Source organism: Rattus norvegicus, chromosome 9, assembly GCF_021556685.1.
Source record: "Rattus norvegicus strain SHRSP/BbbUtx chromosome 9, alternate assembly SHRSP_T2T, whole genome shotgun sequence".
Taxonomy (NCBI): Eukaryota; Metazoa; Chordata; class Mammalia; order Rodentia; family Muridae; genus Rattus; species Rattus norvegicus.
Genome location: NC_141542.1, coordinates 75,255,827 through 75,281,035, shown reverse-complemented (window position 1 = coordinate 75,281,035; position 25,209 = coordinate 75,255,827). Strand labels below are relative to the sequence as shown.

General features: G+C 41.2%; 1 protein-coding gene and 1 pseudogene across 32 annotated transcripts in view; one reads left to right on the top strand and one right to left on the bottom strand.

Moving 5' to 3' along the window:
• Positions 1-25,209, top strand: part of Hycc2 (hyccin PI4KA lipid kinase complex subunit 2) — a 72,238-nt gene that overhangs the window by 8,659 nt on the left and 38,370 nt on the right. For 12 of the 32 annotated variants that reach the window (XR_015628659.1, XM_087566142.1, XM_087566141.1 and 9 more), the window contains exon 2: positions 16,887-16,984. The gene's annotated coding sequence lies outside the window, so the exon portion shown is untranslated. 32 annotated transcript variants of the gene reach the window in all.
• Positions 20,161-20,423, bottom strand: Banf1-ps3 (BAF nuclear assembly factor 1, pseudogene 3; annotated as a pseudogene).

The window sequence follows — 25,209 nt, the reverse complement described above, 5'->3', positions numbered from 1 at the left end:
TGCTGGATGTAAGGGCCAAATGATAACATAGTTGTACTGCCACCTTGATTTGTTGCTTGTCTTGTTGTTGGTCTTGAGCCCCCCCCCCTTTTTTTTTTGGTTCTTTTTTTCGGTGCTGGGGACCGAATCCAGGGCCTTGCGCTTCCTAGGTAAGCGCTCTACCACTGAGCTCAATCCCCAGCCCCTTGAGCCCCTTTTGAAACTGGCAGCCTTCTGGGTTATCTGGGAAATGTGGCAAAGCAACATGCTAACATGATTTATGTTATTTCTAGAATTTAAGCTGGCCTTTCAGATAACTTGTGTATGATTTTTTTCATTATTGTGACAAAACGCTTGACAAGAACAAGTGAAGCAAGGGTTTACTTTGGCTCATAGTTTAAGGCAGAGTCCATTATGGTGGGCAGATCACGGCAGCAGGAATGTAAGGCAGCTGGTCACATTTCACTCAAGCAAGTAAAGAGAAAATGGCTGGTCAGCTCATTTTCTCCTTCAGTCCAGGACCCCAACTCACCAGTTGGTACTTCCCACATTCAGGGAGTCTTCCCTTGTCAGTTAAACCTTTCTGGAAATACCCTCGTAAGACACATGCAGAGGTGTGTTTCCATAGTGATTCTAAATCCCGTCAAGTCGACAATTAATTCCCATTAACCAGAACAGCTTCTTTCTAAGTGGTAAAGACTGGCTGAGCCATTCATTTGACGGGCATATTTTGATATACTCCAACGGTATCATTCATATGGAAAGCTTCTAAATTTTCATACAGTTCTTCTAATATGTGGCATAAATGTAACTTTTACTAATACTAAAGGACCTTGCTGACCAAATGGAATAAACTGATGTTCTAAGCATAATCAACATGTGTGATATTTTGTGGATGAGATCTTCAAAGTTTGGGTAGTCTTGCCAGGTGTGGGAGTGTATGCCTGTAATTTAATCTTCTTTAAAGCAGGATAGCAAGTTTGAGGCCAGCCTAAACTAGATAGTGCATGACACTGTCTCCTGAGGAAAAACATTTCTTAGAGTCTAGTTTGACAGTTGGTTTCACTATTTACTAATTATGTGACCTGGGGAAGACGATTTAATCCCTCAGTGCTTGTTTTCTCATCTGTAAAATTGGGATAATAATAGTTATATAGGATTACTGTACATAGGTATATTATGTCAAATGTCTGAAATAGCACCAGTGTGCTGGCTAGTTTTATGTCAACTTGACATAAGCTAGAGTCAGTGGTGAGGAGTGACCCTCAATTAAGAAAATGCCTCCATAAGATTGAGCTGTAGGTAAACCTATGTGGCATTTTTTTAAATTAATTATTGATATAGGAGGACCTGGCCCATTGTGGGTGTGGCCAACGCTCAACGGGTGGTCTGGGTTTATAAGTGGGCTGGGTAGGCCATGGGGAGCGAGCCAGTAGACAGCACTGGTCCTTCTTGCATCAGCTCCTGCCTCCAGGTTCCCACCTTGTTTGAGTTCCTGTTTTGACATCTTTCAGTGATGAGCAGTGACCTGTAAGGCATAAGCCAAACAAACCCTTTCCTCCCCAACCTTTGGTCATGGTGTTTCATTATAACAATAGTAACCCTAACTAAGACATCAGTATAACACATGTTTTAAAATACTAAACTAAATATATTATATATATATATAAATGTAAATATATGCAAAAATACTAAATGTAAAAATAAGCCCTATAATAATGTGCAAATCTTTTTTTTTCTTAGTTTTTTGAGACAGGATTTTTCTGTGTAGCCCTGGCTGTCCTAGAACTGTGTATACCAGACTGGCCTCAAACTCACAGATATCCATCTGCCTTTTCTTCCAGAGTGCTGGAATTAAAGGCCACCACCACCATCAGGCTAATATACAAATCTTTAAGGAGAAATTTAGGCTGAGTGTATATAAAACCTTAGAGGCTAGCGGGATGGCTCAGGGCTAAGAGCACTGACTGCTCTTCCAGAGGACCAGGTTCAATTCCCAGCACCCACATGCTCCATTAAAGTTTCCCACTTCCTCTTTTAGAAATTGCATTATGTATAATACCAAAGTAATTAAGGACAGGATCTTAAAATATCTGTATACCCATGTTCATAGCAACATCATTCACAATACCTAAAACTTGGAAGCAAATTCAAGTACCCATTAACAGATGAATTGATTGGCAAAATCTAAAATGTCTGTACATGCACTGGAATATTACCCAGCCTTAACAAGACATTTTTTTTATTAACTTTGAGTATTTCTTATTTACATTTTGAGTGTTTTAACAAGACATTTTGCAGTATCCTATAACAGGTATGAATTTTGAAGCTTTTATACTGAGACATTAACTAGTTACATAAAATACTGGTTCTACTTGTATGAGGTACTTAGAGTGCTCAAAGTAGAGTACAGTAGAATGGTGGCTCCTAGGGAATGAGTGAGGCCAGAGACAACATGGGAGCATTGTTTAACGTTTATAGAATTGAGGTTTTACAAGATGAAGAGAACATGAGGCTAGATGGTGATGATTGTACAACCTTATCAATGCATGTTAACATCACCCAACTGTATACTTAGATAAGGTGGTAAATTTTTATATACTGCAATGAAAATGGAGTGAAAACACAAAAAGGAAAATATCAATTAGCTTATGTATTTTGCCCACAAAAAAGATTGTTTTGGACTGGAGAGATGTCTCAGTGGTTAAGAGCACTGACTTGTTCTTCCAGAGGTTCTGAGTTCAAATCCCAGCAACCACATGGTGGCTCACAACCATCTGTAATGGGATCTGATGCCCTTTTCTGGTGTGTCTAAAGGCAGCTACAGTGTACTCATATATAATAAATAAATCTTAAGAAAAAAGCTTGTTTTGAATTATGTCTGTTAACTAAGTAAAGATGAGAATTTTTATAGAGGTCTATCAAATCCAGAGACTACCTTTTTTGATTATATTCTTTGAACACCAACTTCTTTAAATGTTTGTTTATTGTTCAGAGGTTTATTCTAAAATTCAGCATATTGGCATTTATATTTTTACAATTTGATTAATTCTGTGACTATATTACTTAGACATACAGTATACTTAGCATGTTTATATAGGTCCTTCAGAATTGGATATTACCTTTTAGATTCTTGGGAATTTCTGTGGCCATCTCATCTCTAAGATTCCTCATTGTTTCATTGATTGAGTTAGGGTCTTTTATAGGTGAGAATGACCTTGAACTCTTGATTCTCCTGCCTCAATCTTCTAAACACTGGAATTGTAGGCATGGGCTACTATACTCAGCTCGTTTCCTAGATTTTCTTTTTAATCCTTTTGGTTGTCAAAAACGTTTGTTCCATTTGTTTCCCCAATACCTTAAGGAGCTGTGACATTTCTAAGGCAAAAAAAACATTTTCAACAACTGCCTCTAGGAGATGGCTTTTGACATTGGTTACACTCCAGGTCAGTGCCAGGCAGTAATAGCTTTATAGGTGGGCTCTTCCAGAAAATTGCCAGTAGGTCATATGATTACATTTTCTGGGAACGAAGCCTTGAAGACACTTTAACCCCACGTGTCTTTCAGTGACTGCCCCCTGGTTTTCTCTGTAATTGTGGGCTGTTTTGTTTTCAGAGCTCTTATGGAAGGGGTACAGTAAAACTCTACAGAGCTCTCTGGTTTTGACTAAGATTCACACCCCCGTGTGTGGGTGATATGGATATGATATATGTGTATATAATGTATATGATTTGTGAAACTTAGTCTTTAACCTCCCTTATTTGAAGCAGGGTTTCTTGCTGTTGATAGTTTCTACTCAAGCTGGCCCTTTAGTTTCCTGGGATTTTCTTGTTTCCAACACCCATCTCCCTTTAGGAATGTTGAGATTATAAACTCTGCTTAAGTTTGCAGATCCTGATTCCCAACTCTAGCGCCCTATCCACTCAGTCATCTTCACAGCTACATTTTTAGAATATATACTTTGCAGTTTACTTTAGGCCTTTGAATAATTTCCACAGTCAGGAAAAACTTTAGTCGGACAATGTTTCTAATACTTCATTGCTTTTATGGAGGCCTGGTCTTTGGAAGCATTACTCTGCTGTTCTCAATGCCATCACCCATGATTTCCTTGTATTCTAGAACAAGGAATTGGACAGGGACTTGTAGATAGTAATGAAGACAGCAGGCTAGAGTTAGAAGATTAGAAGCTCACTAATAAGACTGTGACCCTCCCTTAGCTGTCTGCATAGCACCCACTTTTCCTTGCATTTGCATTACATAGGCTTGCTTAGGTCTTAATCTGTTATGTGGCAGTCTAGGTTGGGGAGCTTTCCCATCTTCCTCTCTTGACTGCTGTCTTTGATGTACTAATCCCAGCCTTTGTATAAGGTTTTACTGGACCTTATTCTGCCCTGTTTTTTTTTTTTTTGTTTGTTTGTTTGTTTTGTTTTGTTTGTTTTTGTTTGTTTGTTCTTTTGTTTTTCTGCCTCAATGCCATTTATATAATCTTTTCTTTCCTTGTTTGTGTACGGAATGACTATTACTTTGTATAGACATTGTGAATTTAATGTGAATACTTTTCCCCCTTGTGCTTATATTCTAATGGGACAAAATAGGTAGTAATAAGTGTAAAAGTAACTTTTATTCTCCTGTCATCTTGGAGGGTTACTACCTCCATCTACTAAGCTATGAGCTAGGCCTAGTCCTGGAAGCTTCTAGCCTCTGTACAATCTTATCTAGGCCTAGAATGGTTTCAGCCTGTGAGACCTCCTGCTGAGTAAACTCACCCTTTCTAGCTTTTTCTAAACTCTTGATGGGCTGGTCAACTCGGCTGTTCTGCCTCAGAGCTCCTTTCCATGCTGACTGATTCATTCTGGTTTCTCTCATTTTTTTTTCCTCAAGGCTCTGCTTGGCTCATACTACCTTTGGCAATCTGTTCTAATCTTCTAGCTTCTTCTCATTCATTCTCTGACCCATTCTGTCTTTGCCTGTGACCAACTTGTTCTCTCTCTACTATCTGTCTCTATACTACTTACTGTCTCAGTAAAACTGCCCTTTCTCATCTCCTCTCCTCTCCATTCCTCCCCTCCTCTCCGCTCCACTCCACTGCACTGCTCTCTCTTAAATAGCCTCTTTTTTTCTCTCTGTTCTTATGAGAATTTGGGCATATCCTAGTCTGTGGAATCTTTCTCTGATTTGTCACATTGTTTGCTACTCAATTAGACATCATTTCATACTTCCTTCTACAAAGTAACTTTACCTTCATTGTTTGGGATTAAAGGTGTGTGCTAAAGGTGTCTATCCCAGCCCAAGGGGTTAAAGGTTTGTGCTAAGACTGAGCCACACCACAACTAGAAATGGGTTTTTCCAGTAAATAATACAATCTTGGGGTTCACAGTGTGATCCAATTATCCTGTAACAAATAAGTTTGGTTTAGTAGTGCTGAAGATTGAGCACAGACCTTGTATATGTTAGGCAGATAGGTGGTCACCCCTTGACTACAGCTGCTCAACATTAAGTGAGTCATAGTAACTATCATCAGGACAGTAAATAGATTTGGGAATCAAGAGCAGTGGAAACAGGTGGCGGTCTCTTCCAGGAGCTCACTTTCCGTCATGCTTTGAAAGTCAAGGCCTGAGTAAACTACAAAACACTCTAAGCAGCTGACAGCAGAAGCAGCACAGCAAAGTGAGACTCACATGTCACAGCAAGAGATGGACGTTCCGTGTCACCAAAGCAGGCAGAGACCCAAGAGTGGAAAAGACAGCTATTACTAAAATTGCATAGGACATGTTTTGAGTCGTAATAACTTTTGTCAGTCATTGTTCTCTTCAGGGGCCTGACCTTCCAGCACCATCCGGTTGCTGGGCTGATTTTTTTTTTTCTTTTTTCTTTTTTTTCCGGAGCTGGGGACCGAACCCAGGGCCTTGCACTTGCTAGGCAAGTGCTCTACCGCTGAGCTAAATCCCCAACCCCTGCTGGGCTGATTTATAATGGCGGCTTGATTCTGCATAGTTTTGAATTAAGCATTGCTTGATGGCTCCTGACATTCAGTGTGTCTCTCACAGTGTCTTAGTAATTAGCTGTTTTGGAAATTATCAAGTAGTGAAAAGTTTTTAATTGCTTTTATGAATGTTTTTTTTAGTCCTTCAGTGAGAATGCACCCTCTAAAGTTTCCATAAGCTCCCCAAATAATGCCAATTAGGGAGCATGTGTCCCAATACATGAACCTGTGGAGAAATGTCTCAAACACCCCATTTTACCCAAGGGCCCCTGTAAGCTCATGGCCATCTCATGATGCAAATGCATTTAGTCCAAATTTAGAAATCTTTGCAGTTGTTAATAGTCTCAACACTGTTCAAAGTCTCTTTCAAAACTCTTACTATGACTCCTTAAGCTGGTTGTGGTGATGCACACCTTTAATCCCAACAATCAGAAGGTAAAGGCAGTTGCTTTGTATAAGTTTAAGCTATCCTGGTCTACATAGTGAGTTTCAGGCCAGCCAAGGCAGTGTTTTATACTTTTACTTGTCACTTTAGAAGCTTTCCAGATAGTAAGTTATGGACTTTTATCCTGTTTATAGTTTGAGGAGGAAGAAATTCGAAATACTGTATAAGATAACATAAATTATAATCAGTAATGATTACAATAAAGTATGTCTGAGGTCTTTGATTTCTAGCTAGCTAGATTTCTAGAGCTCCCTATGTAACTGGAAATGACCTCAGACTTCTAATGCTCTCCCTTCCACCCCCAGTGTTAGGATTGCAGTTGTGCACTACTGCACCTGGTTTATGTGCTACCTTGTGTATGCCAGGAAGCACTGTACCGAGTGAGCTACATCTCTAGTCAAAAATGTATTTGGAAGATTACCTAGGCTTTTGTGTTACATTCTGGCTATATCCATATTGTTAGTATTGATAATACATACCTGGGTATGTGCCGAGCCCTGCATGGCCTTGGTGGGGACAGAGTGACTTGGTTCTCTTTTGCCTGTTCAGGATCTCAAACCCCCAAAGACCACCAAAGAGCCAATTCTGATACAATCACACTAGGGTCTTTTTGATTCAAGCTTGACCTCAAGCCACACGGTCATCACTGACGCAGCAGAATGGGAGGGCAAGACCCCAAGCCCAGTTTCAAGCAAGCATTAATAGAGGCAAGCAAACTGGCAAGGGGGTATTCAGCTTGGCACACATCTGATTGCGGGGGGGCTGTTATGGAATTTGTTCCCCTTTAAAATGATTGGCTGGTGCTGGGAGCCAAACCATGAACTTTCATAAGTAGATATCTTTAGGTGCAACTCTTAACTTAAGAGTGTGGATGGCTGCTGTGGGTGTAAGGCTTGTTTGTGTAATAACGTACAGATTTTCTGGACCCACAGCAGGGGAGGACTCCTTTCTGAGGAATGTCTTCCCTGTCAAGGTCCATGACTCCATGATAATTAGAAACAGCTTTAGTCCTAGAGTCAAGGGTGTGGCTATGTCTTGACGAAATGGTAAATGTCAGGACAGCCCTTAAGGTTATGGGAAAGAGCTCTAAATACATGAGTTCAAATATATATATATATATATATATATATATATATATATATATATATATACACTCAACTATGCAAAGAATAAGGATTCAATATGAATTATAAGGGGCTTCACAAATCTAAAAGAACAAAAGCAACTGTGCTGTGAACCAACTTGTTAGAAAATTACTAAGGAAGGAGATAGATTTAGCGAATGGTGATTGCAGGAGATCCCCTCCAGCCAAGGGCTTTTGTTCATGCTTACAAAGGCACATTTATTCCTGAGTTCTGGACCAGCATAGGCCAGAGCAGGGTTAAACTCAGGCATGGTGGAAATGGTAATTTCCAGGCAGGGTCACACCCAACTAGTTTATCGAATGTGCTTTAACAGAGGCAGGCAGATCTCTGCCTTTTGCAGTGTTAAGGAAAAAAATGTATGCATGTCATCTCCTAAGAATCAAATTGCTGGGGTCACAGGATGCTGATTTATAAGATAATCAAAAGGAAACCTGGAGTAAGTGACTGGATTGATATGTAAAATTAAAGACTGAACCTCTCTTCTGCAGGAGATGAGCTATCCAGAGAATTTTTAGGATAAAAAGAACTGCTTGGAGAACTGGCACACCAGCAAGCCGGATGTGGACAGAGAGATTTCTTAGAAGAGCAAGCAAGCAGAATATAGACAGACAAATATCCAGAGAGAAGCAGACTGGAAAAGCAGAACAGGTGGTCAGCATGTACCCACAGTTTGACTTCCACTCCCAGACACCCCTTTTCTCGGAACTCCTCTGCATGCTGAGGCAGCTGCTTGGCAGGTGTGCCCTGCAGCCACACTCCCTTGGTTTTCCTTGAACAGCTGGGAAAGTTTCTGGGTCACATCAGTGGATCACAAAGCAATCCGTCTGACCCTCTGTAGATGGAGCTGATGCTGATTTGTGAGGGTGGTGTGTCCTGAAGGATGCTCCTTATGTAAACCTTTTCCCTTGTTGGTCTCCTTGGCTTAATCGGATAAAACCAGGATTACCAGATATACTCACCAGTTTGCACTGGGTCCCCTCTTTGTTCAGGTTGTTTGAATTCTGCTTCTATCTTGACTAATTTTATGGTGCTCTGGCTTCAAGTGTAAGAGTTCTTGATTTGCCAAAGAATGATACCCTGGACTCAAATGTATGCAAAATCAAAGAATGTTTTATTCTGGAGAAGTCCAGCATGCTGGGATCTACCATCTTTCATGGAGGCTCCCAGTGAGCTCCCAAGCCTGATTTAAAATACATTTAAGAGAATTCCAGGGGGCAGTAGGTGATCTCTATCTTTTCTGTTGGCTCTATCTCTAGGGACATTCCAGAACCATTGCTGGGGTGTGGGAGGCTGGAAACTGCTGCTGAAACTTTGCTTCAGGTCAGGTGACTGGGCCTGGACTTGCCCTGTTCTTGGAAACAGATTTAGGCCTAGTCTCCTGAAGTGCCAATTGGAAGCCTGTCTCACAAGTACATTAATTTAGTTCTGGAAAGCCTGTCATTGTTCCAATACAATGTTTTTTTTTCCTTCTAATGTATTACAGTTTTTAACTATTCTATGATTTATTTAGTATAGGTTTTTTAAAAGATATTTAGCTTGTATGGTAGTGCATGCATTTAATCCTCATATTTGAGAGGCAGAAATAGATGAGGCAGATTTCTGTGTTCTCTGTCCTCCTTCCTACTATTTATTGCTACATACTCTGGATGGACTCTGTATTCTTTGACCAATCTTTAATCTAATTGATGGGATGGAGCACTTTTAAAGGCATTTTGTGAGTTCTGAACACTCCTATCATAGTTTCCTAACATATCCTAGGTACTAAATACAGTTTTCTTATGGCCATTAGCAATGGATCCTCTGTGTGTCTCTAGAGTGTTTTTTGTTTGTTTGTTTTGTTTTGTGTTATTGTTTTTGTTTTGGACTGCTTTCTCTGCTTTAATTCTCTTGTGTCTCAGGGATGGTACCAAGTTTGGCCTTCCTTACCTTGCAGCCTGGATACTTAAGGAAGTAAGTTGATTGTTCTTCATTGACAGTGTCCAGTATCTTGACGTAAGCTTTATATATTTTTGTCATTTAAAAAAATGTTTTAAGCCAGATGTGTTGGCACAAACCTTTGATCCTACCACCATGGAGGCAGATCTTTGTGTGAGGCCAGCCTTGGTCTACATAATGAGTTCCAGGCCAGCCAAAGTTACATAGTGAAATCTTGTCTCAAACAAAAAAGTTTCAAGGAAGAAGATAAACTTTTTTGTCTGCATGCGTTCATGTATGAGCACATTGTAGAGGTCACAGAAAAGGGTTAGGTATCTTCTTTTTTTTTTTTTTTTTTTTTCCCGGAGCTGGGGACCGAACCCAGGGCCTTGCGCTTCCTAGGCAAGCGCTCTACCACTGAGCTAAATCCCCAGCCCTCGTTAGATATCTTCTTTAGTGGCTCTCCATCTTGCAAATAAAATAAATATTCTACAATTAAAAAGAAGTAAAGTCTATACAACTCAGTGAGCTTTGATACAGTTAGAGTAGGCATTTGATGATTTGTTCATTTTATATATGTGAGTACACTGTCTTCAGACACACCAGAAGAGGGCATCGGATCCTGTTACAGATGGTTGTGAGCCACCATGTGGTTGCTGGGAATTGAACTTAGGACCTCTGGAAGAACAGTCAGTGCTCTTAACCGCTGAGCCATCTCTCCAGCCCTAGAGCAGGCATTTAAGATGGAAACTGTGGAACATCGCATTGGATTTTACAGTCAGTATTGACATCCACCATCAAAAAAAAATTTATGACAGAATTAGTAGAAAAATAATTTGCTTTGTATCCTCTTTCATAACTCCTGTCTTTCATAACTGAATATCCTGCATCCAGCCCTTTCTCTTTACCTAATATTTAGCCTTTCTTGATGTCTTTTCTTTGTTATACTATACACAACTGTACATTTGCTTGCACATATAGATTATTGATTAGTTAGGATAAGGGTCTTAAAGCCCACACCCACTGTGGCACACCTATTCCAACAAGGCTACACCTACTCCAACAGGGCCACACTTTCTAATAGTGCCACTCCCAGGCCCCCATAGACCTGTTCAAACATATGAGTCTATAGGGGCCATACCAGCTGGGCAAACTCCAAACTCTGCATCTCCATGTCTGTTGTCAAAGCAGTCTTCAGATCTCCAACTCCTTTTTCATCTTTCTTGACTGCAACAAACTTCTTTCTCCTGGACCAGTCCCTGTTAGCAACTTTCTTCAGCAGATAACTTCACTGCTCTGGCATCTGGAAAATCTTGAAGTCTCCAAGGCAACTTCAGTGTTAAAGCTTCTTGTTTCAATGTCTGGGATCCCCACACGATCTTCTGGGCACCTTCAGAGGGCTGGCATCACTTCAGCAGCTCTGCCCTCTGTAGCACTCTAAGCTCAGGTTGATCTATTCACTACTGTTGCTGTTCTTGGTGATCATCCCATGCATGGTACTGGCATCTCCAATACACTGGAGTGTTCAGCTGTAACTAGGCTTCACCAATAGGCTGTCATAGGCTTTCTTCATGGTGCCAAGCCTCAAATCCTTTGCATGACCCCTTCAGTCCTGGGCCATAAACTGCAACCAAGGCTGCACCTTCACCATTGGCCTCCATGGCCTCGCACAGTGCAAAGCTGCAGCTGCTCTTCACGACCCCTTCATGCGTTCAAAACCAGTGCCACCTGGGTGACTCTTACACATAACCAAGTACAGCTGCAGCACGAGGTACAACCTTGGCTATCTCTGGAACACAGCTTCTTTGTGCTTCAGAAAGCACTTCTCAGAAGATTTAGTGATGCTGGACTCTTCTTCTTCTTTTTTCTTTTTTTAATATAAAGCATTAGTATCTTTACTATGGCATAATGCAGTACTTTATACAGTAATTAATTTTAATGTAAAAACATTTTATGTACAATTTCAGAGAAACAGCTATATAGACAGCTAGAACATAAAAACAGGTAATTCCAAAGTCCAGAGTTACTTGATAAACTGGAGAATATTTTCTCTGTAGAAAATAGTAAAAATGATAACATTTCCCAATAAGCCCATTTAAGCCAAATAAGAGCTGAATTATACATAAATATTGTTTAGATTGTGCGATCCAAAAGAAACTTCTCTTCCTTTATTTGAAAAGCCATATTTTATTTAAATTGTGTCAATTGAAATTCTTTCCTTCTTTCCCTTCACTGTTTGGTTTTCCGCAGATCATTTTTTCTATAGGGTAACCCATTAATTCAAAATTCAAAAGGTTTTAGTTTTAGCCTCTCCTCTTGAAAGTAGAGCCAGCATGTCCTTTTACCATCTTGAAATGGCGAATTCTTATCCAATAGTGAAATGTTTCATTAAATCATGCCCATATTTATTACAAGCCAGAGAGTCATCAACAAAGAAAAGAATCCCAAAGAATCCCTAGCAGAGGATGAGCCATCTGGTCAGAGTTCAAGGGGAAAACTGAACTTAAATAGAAAAAAGGGCACTGCTTCAGTGACAGAAGCTGATTGGGTATCAGAGCCCTTTGATGCCAAGTGTTCTGGTAAGGCCAGCTGGGAGGTAAGGACTGTACTAAAGTGAAGGTCTTAGCTGACCCAAACAACTGAGTTTATAAAACAAAAACCAGAGCATGTGATTCTGACTTTGCTGGACTCTTCTTAATCACCACTAATTTCTTAGCTCCAGCTAACGGGCATCAATTGTCCCAGTAATCCCCTTCTTTTAATTGTAAAACCAGAGACAGATGGCTGAAGCTGCCAGAGTTCTGCTGCTTGCCTGAGCTGGAACATGTCCCCTTGTTTCATTGTCACTAGATTTCTGTTTTCCAACTCCTCACAGTCTAAGCTTGGTTGTCCTGGGTCTTGCTCTGTAGATTGACCTTGAACTCAGAGATTTGCATGCCTGTCTCTGGGATTAAAGGTGTGTGGCAACATTTCCTGAACTTTTCTTTTCTTCAGAACTTGTTCTGTCCCAGGCTGGTCTTGAACTCAGAGATCTGCTTGGCTTTGTCTCCTGGGATTAAAGATATGTACCACCATGCCTGGACCTAAATTTAGCTAGGTAGGATTTTGTCCCCACTCCCTTAATCTGTTATCTCCTAGAACATAGGATTCAGTTCCATTTAACTTCCTTGTGCCCCTTTAATACTTGAACCATATATTTTATATTTTTCCTTTCCAAGCTTGCTAGGCTTGTTCACAAAGGTCTTCATGAGACTTAACCAGAGAACAAAGTCTCTGCTGGACCTTTTTGAGACTTTCTTGTCACTGCAGTTAGTATAAATTTCTTTACCTTGTATTCAGGTAGACTCTTAAGGGCAAAAAGCAGCCACATTCTTCACCAAAATACTACAAAAAACAGTCTTAAGCCACATTCTGAAATTCTTCTGCACTGAAACCTCTTCGACCAGGTTTGCACAGTTCAAATCACTCTCAGCAACAACCTTCCATTTTCCTACTAGGATAGCCCATTAAGCTCAACTTAACACTCCACTGCTTTCCAAAGTCCCAAATCTACATTTCTCCAAACAAAAGCATGGTCAGACCTATCACAGTAATACCTGTCTCTGGTACTAACTTCTGTCTTAGTTAGGGTTTTACTGCTGTAAACAGACACCATGACCAAGGCAACTCTTAGAAGGACAACATTTGATTGGGGCTGGCTTACAGGTTCAGAGGTTCAGTCCATTGTCATCAAGGCAAAAACATGGCAGCATCCAGGCAGACATGATGCAGGAGGAGCTGAGAGTTCTAATCTTCACCTGAAGGCTGCTAGCAGAATACAGACTTCCAGGAATTTAGGATGGTGGTTTTAAAGCCCATATCCACAGTGACACACCTATTCCAACAGAACCACACCTTCTAATAGTGCCACTCCCTGGGGCAAGCATAAACAAACTATCACACTTTCTTTAAATATTGTAATCCTGTCCATTTTTCTTCAAATTTTTAAACTTGCATTTTGCTCTAGAGCTGAATAGTACTCATATATTTTTCCAAAATTTCCATTATTCGTTTGTTGATGGATAAATAGGTTGATTTAAATTCTTTGCTGTAGTAAATGAACCAGCAATAAACTTGGGGGTGCCAATATCTCTATGGGAGATTATGGCATTCTCTGGGTACATGCCTAGGAATGAAAGAACTGCAGGGTCATGTGTTAGTTCTATTTTCAATTTTATGAGAAATACACAAACTGATTTCCACAATGGCTGTGTTAATTTGCACCTCCACTGCAGTGAATAAGTGCTGTTAATTTCTTTGACAGTAGCCATTCTGACAGGGATGAGGGGCTATCTCAGAGTAGTTTAATTTGAGTTTCCCTGATGTCTAGGGGTATTGAATACTTTTTAAAAATTGTTGTTGGCCTTTTTAAAAAAAAACTATTCAGTTAATTTCCCCATTTGTTGACTGCCAGTTTTATTTCTGTGGTATTCAATTTCTGTAGTTCTTTGTAAGTTCTGGCTATCAGCCCTTGTCTGAAGTGTAGCTGGGGAAGGTTTCCCCCATCGAGTGGGCTGTCTGTTAACTCTGCTGATTGTGGTCTTGGCTGTAGAGGAACTTTTTATTGCTGAGCAGTCCCATCTGTTGATACTTCGGGGTCAGTTCCTGTATGGTTGGTGTTCTTATAAAAACTCCTTAGCTAACCCAGTATCTTGAAGAGTATCTCCATATTTTCTTCAAAAGTTCCAGTGTTTCTGGTCTTAAATTAAGATCTTTGACCAATTTTTATTGATTTGTGTACAAGGTGAACTATACAAATCTAATTTTATATCCTGTAGGTATAAGCCCAGTTTTATCAGCACCATTTGTTGAATGGGTTCTTTTTTCCAAAGTATAATTTTACCTTCATTGTCAAAAATTATCTGGGTTTAGCTTTGCCATTTTATTTCTAGGTCTTCTATTCTAATTCCGGTCTACTTGTCTATTCTTATGTCAGTACCAGTTTTCTTTAACATTGTAGACTACAGTATGATTTAAAGGTTGGGTTTTTTTAATACCATCAATAATGTGCTTGGTTCCACATGAATTTTTTTCTTTAAACCTATGAAATAGGACATAGAAAATTTGATAGTTATTTCATTAATTCTATAAAATAGTATAAATAGTTTCATAATATTAATTCTGCCAACTCAGGAATGTGAACTCAACAAGCTAGACCATAATCTTTTTTGCATAATATTTTTAATTCATATTACAGCCTTCGCAGCCTCCCCTCTTCTCCCCCCCAATCCCACCCTTGCAAATCCCTCCCCAAATTATCCTCTCCCCTTCTCAGAGAAGCGGAAGCCTGCTTAAGTACACCCTGGTACACCTAGTTGCAGCAGGACTAAGCACCTCCTTTCTCACTGAGGCCCAACCAGGCAGTCCAGGTAGGGGAACAGAGACAGAGAAAGCTCCCAATCCAATTATTATAGGACTCACATGGAGACCAAGCTGCACATCTGTTAGAAATGTGAGGGAGGACTAGGTCTAGCCCCTGCATGCTCCTTGGTTCGTGGTTTAGTCTCTGACAGCCCCCATGTGCTCAGACTGTCTGACTCTGTAGGTCTTTTTGTGGTGTCCTTGACCCCTCCAGCAGCACAGTTCTATGTCCCACTCTTCCACAAGACTCCCCAAGCTCCATCTAATGTTTGGTTGTGAGTCTCTGTATCCTTTTCCGTCTGCTGCTGAGTGAAGCCTCTCAGGACAGTTATTGCTAGGCTTCTGTCTGCAAGCACAACAGAGCATCATTAATAGTATTAGTAGTTGGCTCTTTCCCATGGGATGGGTCTCAGGTTGGATCAGTCATGGGCCATTCCCTCGGTCTCTGCTCCATCTTTATCCCGGTAGTTCTTGTAGGTAGGTCAGATTTTGGGTTGAAGGTTTTCTGGCTTGATCTTTTTCTTTGGTGGGGGTGGGGGGCAGATTTAAAAGAGTCCAGTTGCTATCGTCAGTGGTTTTTGTTTATTTAAAATAAGTCTCCCCAAGTTGGGCTTGATTGAGCATATCTATAATCCCAGCACTTGGGAAGTTGAGGCAAGGAAGATTGCAACTTGAAGGCCACCTCATTTACATAGTAAGACCCTGTCTTTAGAGGGGGGGGGGGGGGAGAAAAGAAGTAGATAGAATTTAAATTTGGTTATTTGCACAAATATTTTGCTGTACATGCCCCACATACTTAGATCTGTATTCTAATTGGAATTTTCTTCCTTGAAAACTCCCCCCCCACCCCCCGGAGCTGGGGACCAAACCCAGGACCTTGCGCTTGGCAAGCGCTCTACCGCTGAGCTAAATCCCCAACCCTCTTGAAAACATTTAATGGGAGGCAGGAGATATTCATGCAAACACCCATGCATGTATACGTCTGAGCATAGCTTTTGGAAGTCAGTCCTTACCCTCTGCCTTGAGGGTTCCCAGAATCAAACTCTAGTCATCAGACTTGGCAGCAAGTGCCTTAACCCGATGAACCAGCTTGCTGATCTCTAGAATTTATGTTTGTGAGCAGTGTAAGGTTAAGGATCACAGTACATTGTTTCCCATAGAGACAGCCAATTGACCTCTAACATCTTTTTATTTAAACCTCTTCCGGTTGCATTGCACTATTATCTTTGTTATAAACAAGTTAATGTGACTGTGGTCTATTTTCCATTTGTTGCTTAATTATTTAGTTTAGGAGTGGAAAATGGGTGGGTAGGTGGAAGCCTAAAGAAAACTCTTGTGAGAGAAAGAGTGCATCACTATAGTGATTATAATATGTTTCATATTGTAATATGTTTCAAAACTTAGAGTCAGTATTTTTTATATGGAAAAGACCTAACTTTATAGATTCTTTTTCAGCTGAATTGCCAGCAATTTATATAATCTACCTAGTGTCTTGAAGCTAAAATTGAGACTTTCGTCTCTAAATGTTTTTGCTTAGATATGGGAAGATAACACAAGTAACTCTAGTTATTACAGAATGTTACAGGGTCTATAATTACTCTTTAACGTTAGATGAGCTACAGTGAGTAAGTCAATGTGCTTACTGACCAAGCGTCAAGGACCTGAGTTGAATGTAAAAAGTCAGGTGTTTCTGCCTGTGTCTGTAATCCCAGTGCTTGGGCATGATACAGAGATGGGTAGATCTCTAGGGCCTGCTAGCTGCCAGCCTAACCCAAAAACGGTAGTGTTCGATATTCAGTACTATGGGACGGGGTCAGGCAGGAGTCAATAGAGGAACATGATTGTGTGCAGCGGTACACATACGTGCACATACATGCACATGCACCATCAGCACTCATACACACACACACACACACACACACACACACACACACACACACGATGAACTGTTTTATGAATTTGCCTTTTTGTGTGTCTATTCTTAAGAATATTTTCTTACTATTTTTTTTCTTTTTTATAGAGTTGGAAAATATTTAACTCTCAACAAATGAATTCCACACTTGAACTCTGCTGTATTCCTGTGCCACCTCCTCCTTTAGAGAACTGATCTTAAGACAGGTAAAATTATGACCTTAACTTAAAAAAAAGATGAATAAATATCCCATGTGATTAAACATGTTAAGATTTTTGGTAGTCTTTGGTGAGTAGCTTTATTAAACAGTTTTATCTGACATGATCACATTGTTCTGTCTTTGAATTCAGTTTTGAATTATTTTAGTAATTGCATTTAACAAATGCCTTATCTGAATTTTACTTTTATTTAGTTCATTTATTCAGCATGATTGTGATATCAGAGTACATCGATCACTGTTGTGACTGACGGCTGTGTTCTTTTTCTGTTCTGTCTGATATGGAAAAATAATCACATGTTGATTCTGAGTATTTGAAATGTGGCTAGAGGGCTGGAGAGATGGCTCAGTGGTTAGCAGCACTGACTGCTCTACCAAGAGTCCTGAGTTCAAATCCCAGCAACCACATGGTGGCTCACAACCATCTGTAATGAGATCTGATACCCTCTTCTGGTGTGTCTGAAGACAGCTACAGTGTACTTACAGATAATAAGTAAATAAGTAAACAATAAATAAATCTTTTAAAAAAAAGGGAAATGTGGCTAGAGCAAATAAACTGCTCTTTCTAATGTTCATTAATAATATACAAAATAAGGGGTTGGGGATTTAGCTCAGTGGTAGAGCACTTGAGCGCAAGGCCCTGGGTTTGGTCCCCAGCCCTGAAAAAAAAAGAAAAAAAAATGTGCAAAATATGCAAATCAAAGCCAGGTGTTGTTTTATGCCTTTAATCCTAGTACTTAGGAGGTAGAGGCAGGATGTTCAGGAGTTCAAGGTCATCCTTAACTAGACAGCAAGAAGTGACTTAGAAGAGAAAAGAGAGCCCAAATAAATGCTTATTCCCAAATCTATTTTGCTTGAACCCAAGATCTTGCACACACCCAGACAATCCCACTGTTTTCATAGAAAACGCATGCCTGGACAGGTCAAGATGAGAATGGGGAATGAGTAGAATCACTAAGTTGAATCTACCCAGGAAAACAGTTGGTTAGAATTCAGAAATGGGGGTTGGGGATTTAGCTCAGTGGTAGAGCGCTTGCCTAGCAAGCACAAGGCGCTGGGTTCGGTCCCCAGCTCCGAAAAAAAGAAAAGGGAAAAAGAAAAAGAAAAAAAGAAAAAAAAAAGAATTCAGAAATGGCTGACAGGGCCATGTTAGTGAAAGCTTTATACTGACAAGGTTCAAAATAGGGGCAAGGAAACTTGCAAAGGCAGTGCTCCTGCTACATAGAGTCTTGACAACTTGATCCAGCCAGCATCCTGACAAAAAACTGGTGTGTTTTATGAAGTCTCCAGAATGGCTGTAGGGAAGGGGCTCAACACCGTCAGCCTTATACCCATACCAGCAAAATGAGTAAATTCACCAGCGTAGAACGTACATCCACATGCTGCAGGCTTCCCAGCCTTATTGAGTGTATGCTGTTGTGTATGCATGCATTCCTTTACTATCTCCCCTCCCCGTGAGGACTGATGAACTTGGCTGGAATGGCCTCCTCAGCTAAGAGTCTGTAATTGTATGACTCCACATTAGGAGAGCAGGATAACTATCATTAGACTCTCAAACATTAGAGAAAATACTAGAGAGGAATTTGGAATACAGGACTGATTGCTTCATGAAGTGAAGTCATCAGTAAGACTTGTAAGGACAGTAATGCTACTTACCCAAGGTACATTCTGTTAGATCACAGACCCCCCCTCTGTCTCATGTCTCTCAAAAAATCAGGCCATGGCTCCTTATAGCCGACAGGCCCATGCTATGAAGTCTAGAGCACACAGGTCTTGGAAAGAAAGGGAGGAGATAAGTAAGCCCAGCCCTCCCCATCGAAGTTAGAAGGTAAATTTACCTAGTACCTGGCTCCTTGGCACATAAGCTATGCAGTTTAAATTACACTATAACTTCTGGTCATCCCCTCAAACCTATAAAAGTCAGAAAAATCCCCTTTGTGTGCAGTATTTGTTTGGAGACTGTCTTTCTCGTTCAGCTCCTCTATATACACACTGTACCCATTGCACCGCACATTTTATTTTTTTACTTTAAGCTATCTTAATGAAGCTCCTCTCTAGGTCCTTTAAAAACATGTATCGATGTATTTGCCAGCATGTTGTGAGGTGTGTGCACATATGTGCATATGTGAAAGTCACCATATATCAGGAGTCACTTCTCTTACTTCCACCACGTGGGTTTGGGGGATTGAATTCAGAGCATTGGGCTTGGCAGAAAATGTAGCTACCCAGTGAGCTATCTCTGGCCTTCCTTCTCTCCAGGTGTTTGGAAGGAAGCCTCTCTTTCCCTCCAAGCTGTCATTTATTTGTCTCCGATATGATGCTCTATCTCTCCTCATTACTCTCTCACATTAAGGCCTGATCATGAGACCCCAGTGATCACAAGTCTTTGAATAATAAACATTCTGGAAGACAATTAATCTTTACTTTCGTCATAGAATGACTGAACCTACATTTTAAAAAAGATTGATTTATGTGTGCACGTTGGTGCATGCATGCATGCCTTCATGTCTCTGTGCATTTGTGTGTGTGTGTGTGTGTGTGTGTGTGTGTGTATGTGTATGTGCTTGCACCTGTGTACTTGTGTACATGTGTGTATGCAGGTTCCCTTAGAGGCCAGAGGCATCAGATCCCTCTAGAGCTGGAGTCATAAGCTGTTATGAGCCACTTGAAGTGGATGCTAGGAACCAAACTCAAGTCTTCTGCAGGAGCAGTGTGTTCTTATAACTTCTGCGACATCTCTGTAGTCTCCTGAGCCCACATTTTATTATAATACAGAAAAGATCTAGTTTCTATCTTTTTTTGAAAGCCACTAACTTTATTAATTTAAAAATCTTTTATAAAGACAGTGACTGTTTTTGCCCAAAAAAGGAATCAAAGGTCATCTAACAGATGGTGAGGGAGAAGGAGGCAGTAATCCATTCAGGAAGGCTGGGGACTGCTGCCATGGAACTGCAGGGGGAGGGGAAGGGGAAGGCATTCGAGGGCAAGAAACCCAGAAAGGTTGATTGCTGAGGGGAGAGAACTCCCAAAAGACGCTGGAGTACATAGGAGATGAGGGTGACAACAGCAATCTTTTCCTTCGTGGAGGACAGGGAGGCGCCCTGCCCTGCTGCAGATTCTGGAGATTCTATGCTGTGGCTGGGACTGAGGGGTCCCCAGAGAACATTACAAGAAGGCAGCACACCATTCTCAAAGGCACCCAAAGCAGTCCCGGGACTGCTTGGCATTGGCACCACATGTGTCTTTCAGCCATTCTCAAAAGAGGTCTTCATGTTTCTTTAGTACCAGAAACTGGCCAGGGACCACATAACTTCTTGTCAAAGCCCCTTTCCTCCAGCTTCTTGCCCAGGGCATCACCAATCCCAGCCAGGCTCCCCACTGGCTTTTCCCCCATGGGCTCTGCCCCGGTGCTTTTGGGAGGTTGTCATCTTGATCAGGCTTAACCGGCAGCTCCAGCTCTGGTAATGGCTCCTCACGCCGCAGCCACTCCCACCGATTCCTCAAGCAGCTAGCCTCGTTTCTATCTTAAAGCAGGAAAATAAGTAAATTTTATTTGGATTAATTTAAATAGCCATTTTCAGCATAGAACATGTAACTATGTGTACTATCATATAATACAGTTTTAAATTTTGCCTTAAGGAATTTAGTCTTTTCAATAACAGTTGCCATAATCTAAGTTTTAGACATATACTTTGAAATATCTTCATAATCTTTTTCCGTGTGTGTGTGTGTGTGTGTGTGTGTGAGAGAGAGAGAGAGAGAGAGAGAGAGAGAGAGAGAGAGAGAGAGAGAGAGAGAGAGAGAGAAAGTGAGTGTGTTTGGTAGGGTTTGAGACAAGGTTTCTTTGTGTGGCCCACCTGAAACTATCTCTGTAGACCAGGCTCGCCTTGACTTCAGAGATCTGTCTCTGCCTCCCAAGTACTGGAGTTAAAGACATATGCCACCATGCCTGACATTTTTTTAATCAAATTTAAGAATTTGTACAAAGAACTCAAGAAGTTAGACCGCAGGGAAACAAATAACCCTATTAAAAAATGGGGTTCAGAGCTAAACAAAGAATTCACAGCTGAGGAATGCCGAATGGCTGAGAAACACCTAAAGAAATGTTCAACATCTTTAGTCATAAGGGAAATGCAAATCAAAACAACCCTGAGATTTCACCTCACACCAGTGAGAATGGCTAAGATCAAAAACTCAGGTGACAGCAGATGCTGGCGAGGATGTGGAGAAAGAGGAACACTCCTCCATTGTTGGTGGGATTGCAGACTGGTACAACCATTCTGGAAATCAGTCTGGAGGTTCCTCAGAAAATTGGACATTGAACTGCCTGAGGATCCAGCTATACCTCTCTTGGGCATATACCCAAAAGATGCCCCAACATACAACAAAGACACATGCTCCCCTATGTTCATTGCAGCCTTATTTATAATAGCCAGAAGCTGGAAAGAACCCAGATGCCCTTCAACAGAGGGATGGATACAGAAAATGTGGTACATCTACACAATGGAATATTATTCAGCTATCAAAAACAATGACTTTGGGGTTGGGGATTTAGCTCAGCGGTAGAGCGCTTGCCTAGCAAGTGCAAGGCCCTGGGTTCAGTCCCCAACTCTGAAAAAAAGAAAAACAAAACAAAACAAAAAAACAATGACTTTATGAAATTCATAGGCAAATGGATGGATCTGGAAAATATCATCCGAGTGAGGTAACCCAGTCACAGAAAAACACACATGGTATGCACTCATTGATAAGTGGCTATTAACCCAAATGCTTGATTTACCCTAGATGCACAGAACACATGAAACTCAAGAAAGATGACCAAAATGTGAATGCTTCACTCCTTCTTTAAAAGGGGAACAAGAAAACCCTTGGCAGGGAGTAGGGAGGCAAAGTTTAGAACAGAGGCAGAAGGAACACCCATTCAGAGCCTGCCCCACATGTCGCCCATACATATACAGCCACCAAACTAGATAAGATGGATGAAGTAAGGAAGTGCAGACTCACAGGAACCGGATATAGATCTCTCCTGAGAGACACAGCCAGAATACAGCAAATACAGAGGCGAATGCCAGCAGCAGACCACTGAACTGAGAATGGGACCCCCGTTGAAGGAATCAGAGAAAGGACTGGAAGAGCTTGAAGGGGCTCGAGACCCCATATGAACAACAATGCCAACCAACCAGAGCTTCCAGGGACTAAGCCACTACCTAAAGACTATGCATGGACTGACCCTGGACTCTGACCTCATAGGTAGCAATGAATAGCCTAATAAAAGCACCAGTGGAAGGGGAAGCCCTTGGTCCTGCCAAGACTGAACCCTCAGTGAACGTGATTGTTGGTGGGAGGGTGGTAATGGGGGGAGGATGGGAAGGGGAACACCAATATAGAAAGGGAGGGGAAGGGGCTAGGGGGATGTTGGCCCAGAAACCGGGAAGGGGAATAATAATCGAAATGTAAATAAGAAATACTCAAGTTAATAAAGATAAAAATGAAAAAAAAAAGAATTTGCAGTAACAGTTATTACTGTCTCATACATCACACTGGTAATTCGATGGCTTTGTTTATCTAATAATTTAATTTCCTTGAAACACTTGAAAGCACCTCTTTTCTTTTTACGCATCATTGCATTACCTTACCATTACCTTAGCATTCTTATTTGACAATATTTCTAACATAGATAATAATTAACAATTATTACCTCAGAATAAAAATGCTTCTTGAATTGTCAAAAACCTAAATAACTTTTTTTTTTTTTTTGGTTCTTTTTTTTCGGAGCTGGGGACCGAACCCAGGGCCTTGCGCTTCCTAGGTAAGCACTCTACCACTGAGCTAAATCCCCAGCCCCAATAATTTCATTATTATTATTGTAGTACAACTACTACTACTAACAGCTAACATGAAGGATATATGCCAATTACTATTTCAAGATTGTGTGTTATTTATTCTGTTAAAAAGATCTCAGGGTTGGGGATTTAGCTCAGTGGTAGAGCTCTTGCCTAGCAAGCACAAGGCCCTGGGCTCTGGGTTCGGTCCCCAGCTACGAAAAAAGAAAAGGAAAAAAAAAAAAAAAAGATCTCATGTCAGCTGGGCATGGTAGCACATGCCTTTCACCCTAGCACTGTAGAAGCAGAGGCAGGAGGATTGCCATGAGTTAGAGATCAGCCTGGTCTACACACTGAGTTTTAAGCCAGCAAGGGCTTCCCAGTGAGACTTTGTATCAAAAAACCAAAACAGACAAAAACTAAAAAACTTTTGTTGTAGATACTTCTATGGTCCTCATTTTTATAAACAAGGAGTTTGAGGTGACCGAGAAGCAACTCTTCCATAAGCATATGTTTTATAGGCCAAAATTCTCTTTAACCCATTAGACTGTATTGGTATTTCTATTCTCTCTGTGTACTGGGAACAAGCTAGGCAGTCGCTGTACCAGCTGAGCCGTATCCGCAGCCCTAGTTTCCTTTTTCTGAAATAGGGATTCATAGTTTTGCTTAGATCTCAGAGCAGTCTATGAATGTACACTCCCCATAGCCTACCTACAAAAATAAGTAAATGAATAAATGTAACACCCTTGTTTTGAATCTGTTATATCAAGATTCACATATTTAAATTTTAGTTTTTATTGATCATTATTGACATTTCAAGCTGTAACAAAGTAGAATAATATAATTAAGTTTGTGTACTAAGCAAAATGACTATCAACATAAGATCAGTCACATTTTATTCCCAGTGCAAGGGGCTGAAGAGATGACTCAGTGGTTAAGAGTGCTTACTGCTCTTGCAGAGGACCCCTGCAACTCCAATTCCAGGGAATCCGATGCCCTCTGTGGCCTTTGAGGGTACATATACTCACGTGCTCATCCACAAAGAGACACGGCTACACCTATTTTTAAATATTTGTATCTAATTTACTCTTTTCTTATCCTATGCCCCCATTTTTATTCTTCTCTTATACATAACATCCCCACCTCAGTTTCTCCTCTCTCCATTTTTCCCAGTCCCTCCCTCCATGTCCTCTCTCTCCCAGATCCTCTCCTCCATTTCCCTTCAAAACAAAACAAAATAACAAAAGAGTAGGCCTCCCAGGGAGAGTAGGCACAAACCCTCAGTCAAGGCTAGCCAAGGCAACCCAGTAGGAAGAAAAGTGTCCCAAGCTCAGTCAAGAGTCAGAGATAGCCCCCACTCTTGTTAGGGGTTCCACAAAAACAAGCTACACAACCATAACAAATATGCTGAGTCCCAAACTCAGAGCCACACAGGGCCTGTGTTTGTCAATTCAGTCCCTGTGAGCGCTGCTTAGTTGATTGTGTGAGGCCATGTTCTCCCGGTGTCCTTCCCCACTTTGGTTTCTGCACTCCTTCCCTCTCTTCTGAGCTTTCTGGGCCCCAGCTAGTGTTTGGCTCTGGGTCTTTGCATCTGCTCCCATCAGTTGCTAGATGATGCCTTTCTAATGATAATTTGGCTTGGTTCCAGTCTACCGGTACAGCAGAATATCATTAGGAATCATCTCATTGAGTTGTTGTTGTTGTTGTTGTTGTTGTTCTATCCTGGATCTCTGGGCTATTTCCCTCTGGAGGGCTCAAGAGGGAACCCATGAATCTCCCTGGGAACCGGAAATTGAATAGATTTTTTTGGGGGGAGACTAGGAGTGGGTGGAGATGGGAACAGGAGGGATCATGTGGGTGATGGGGAGCAGAGAGAGTACTGGAATTAGGGGTGGGATGTAGAAACCTAGTATACTTGAAACTCCCTGGAATCTGTGAGAGTGGCCCAGAAGAAGTCCCCTAGTAATAGAGTGCAAACTGGCTGTCTTCCATTACCAGACAAGGCTCCCAGCAGTCTGACTGGGGTGTCCGCCCAGCCACAAATCCTTCAATCTGCATAATCTGTCCCGCTTGTAAGATGTGCTGGGGTGATAGTGGTGCAGAACTTGTGGGTGAGTGGTCATGCAGTGACTGGTCCAGGTTGAGACCCATGTCACTGGATGGCCTCTGCCCCTCTTTTATATGTCATTATTGAAACATGACTTGAGTGAGGCTGTTCTAGTTCGTTTTGGGTTACATTAATAAACACCATGACTTGAACCAACCTGGAGAAGAAGGTCTTTCATCTTACACTTTATACAGCTCCTCCATCACTGAGGGAACCGAGGTAGGGAGGAGCTTGAAGCAGAAGCCCACGGACGACTGCTGGCTTGAAGTCTACATGTAGCTACAT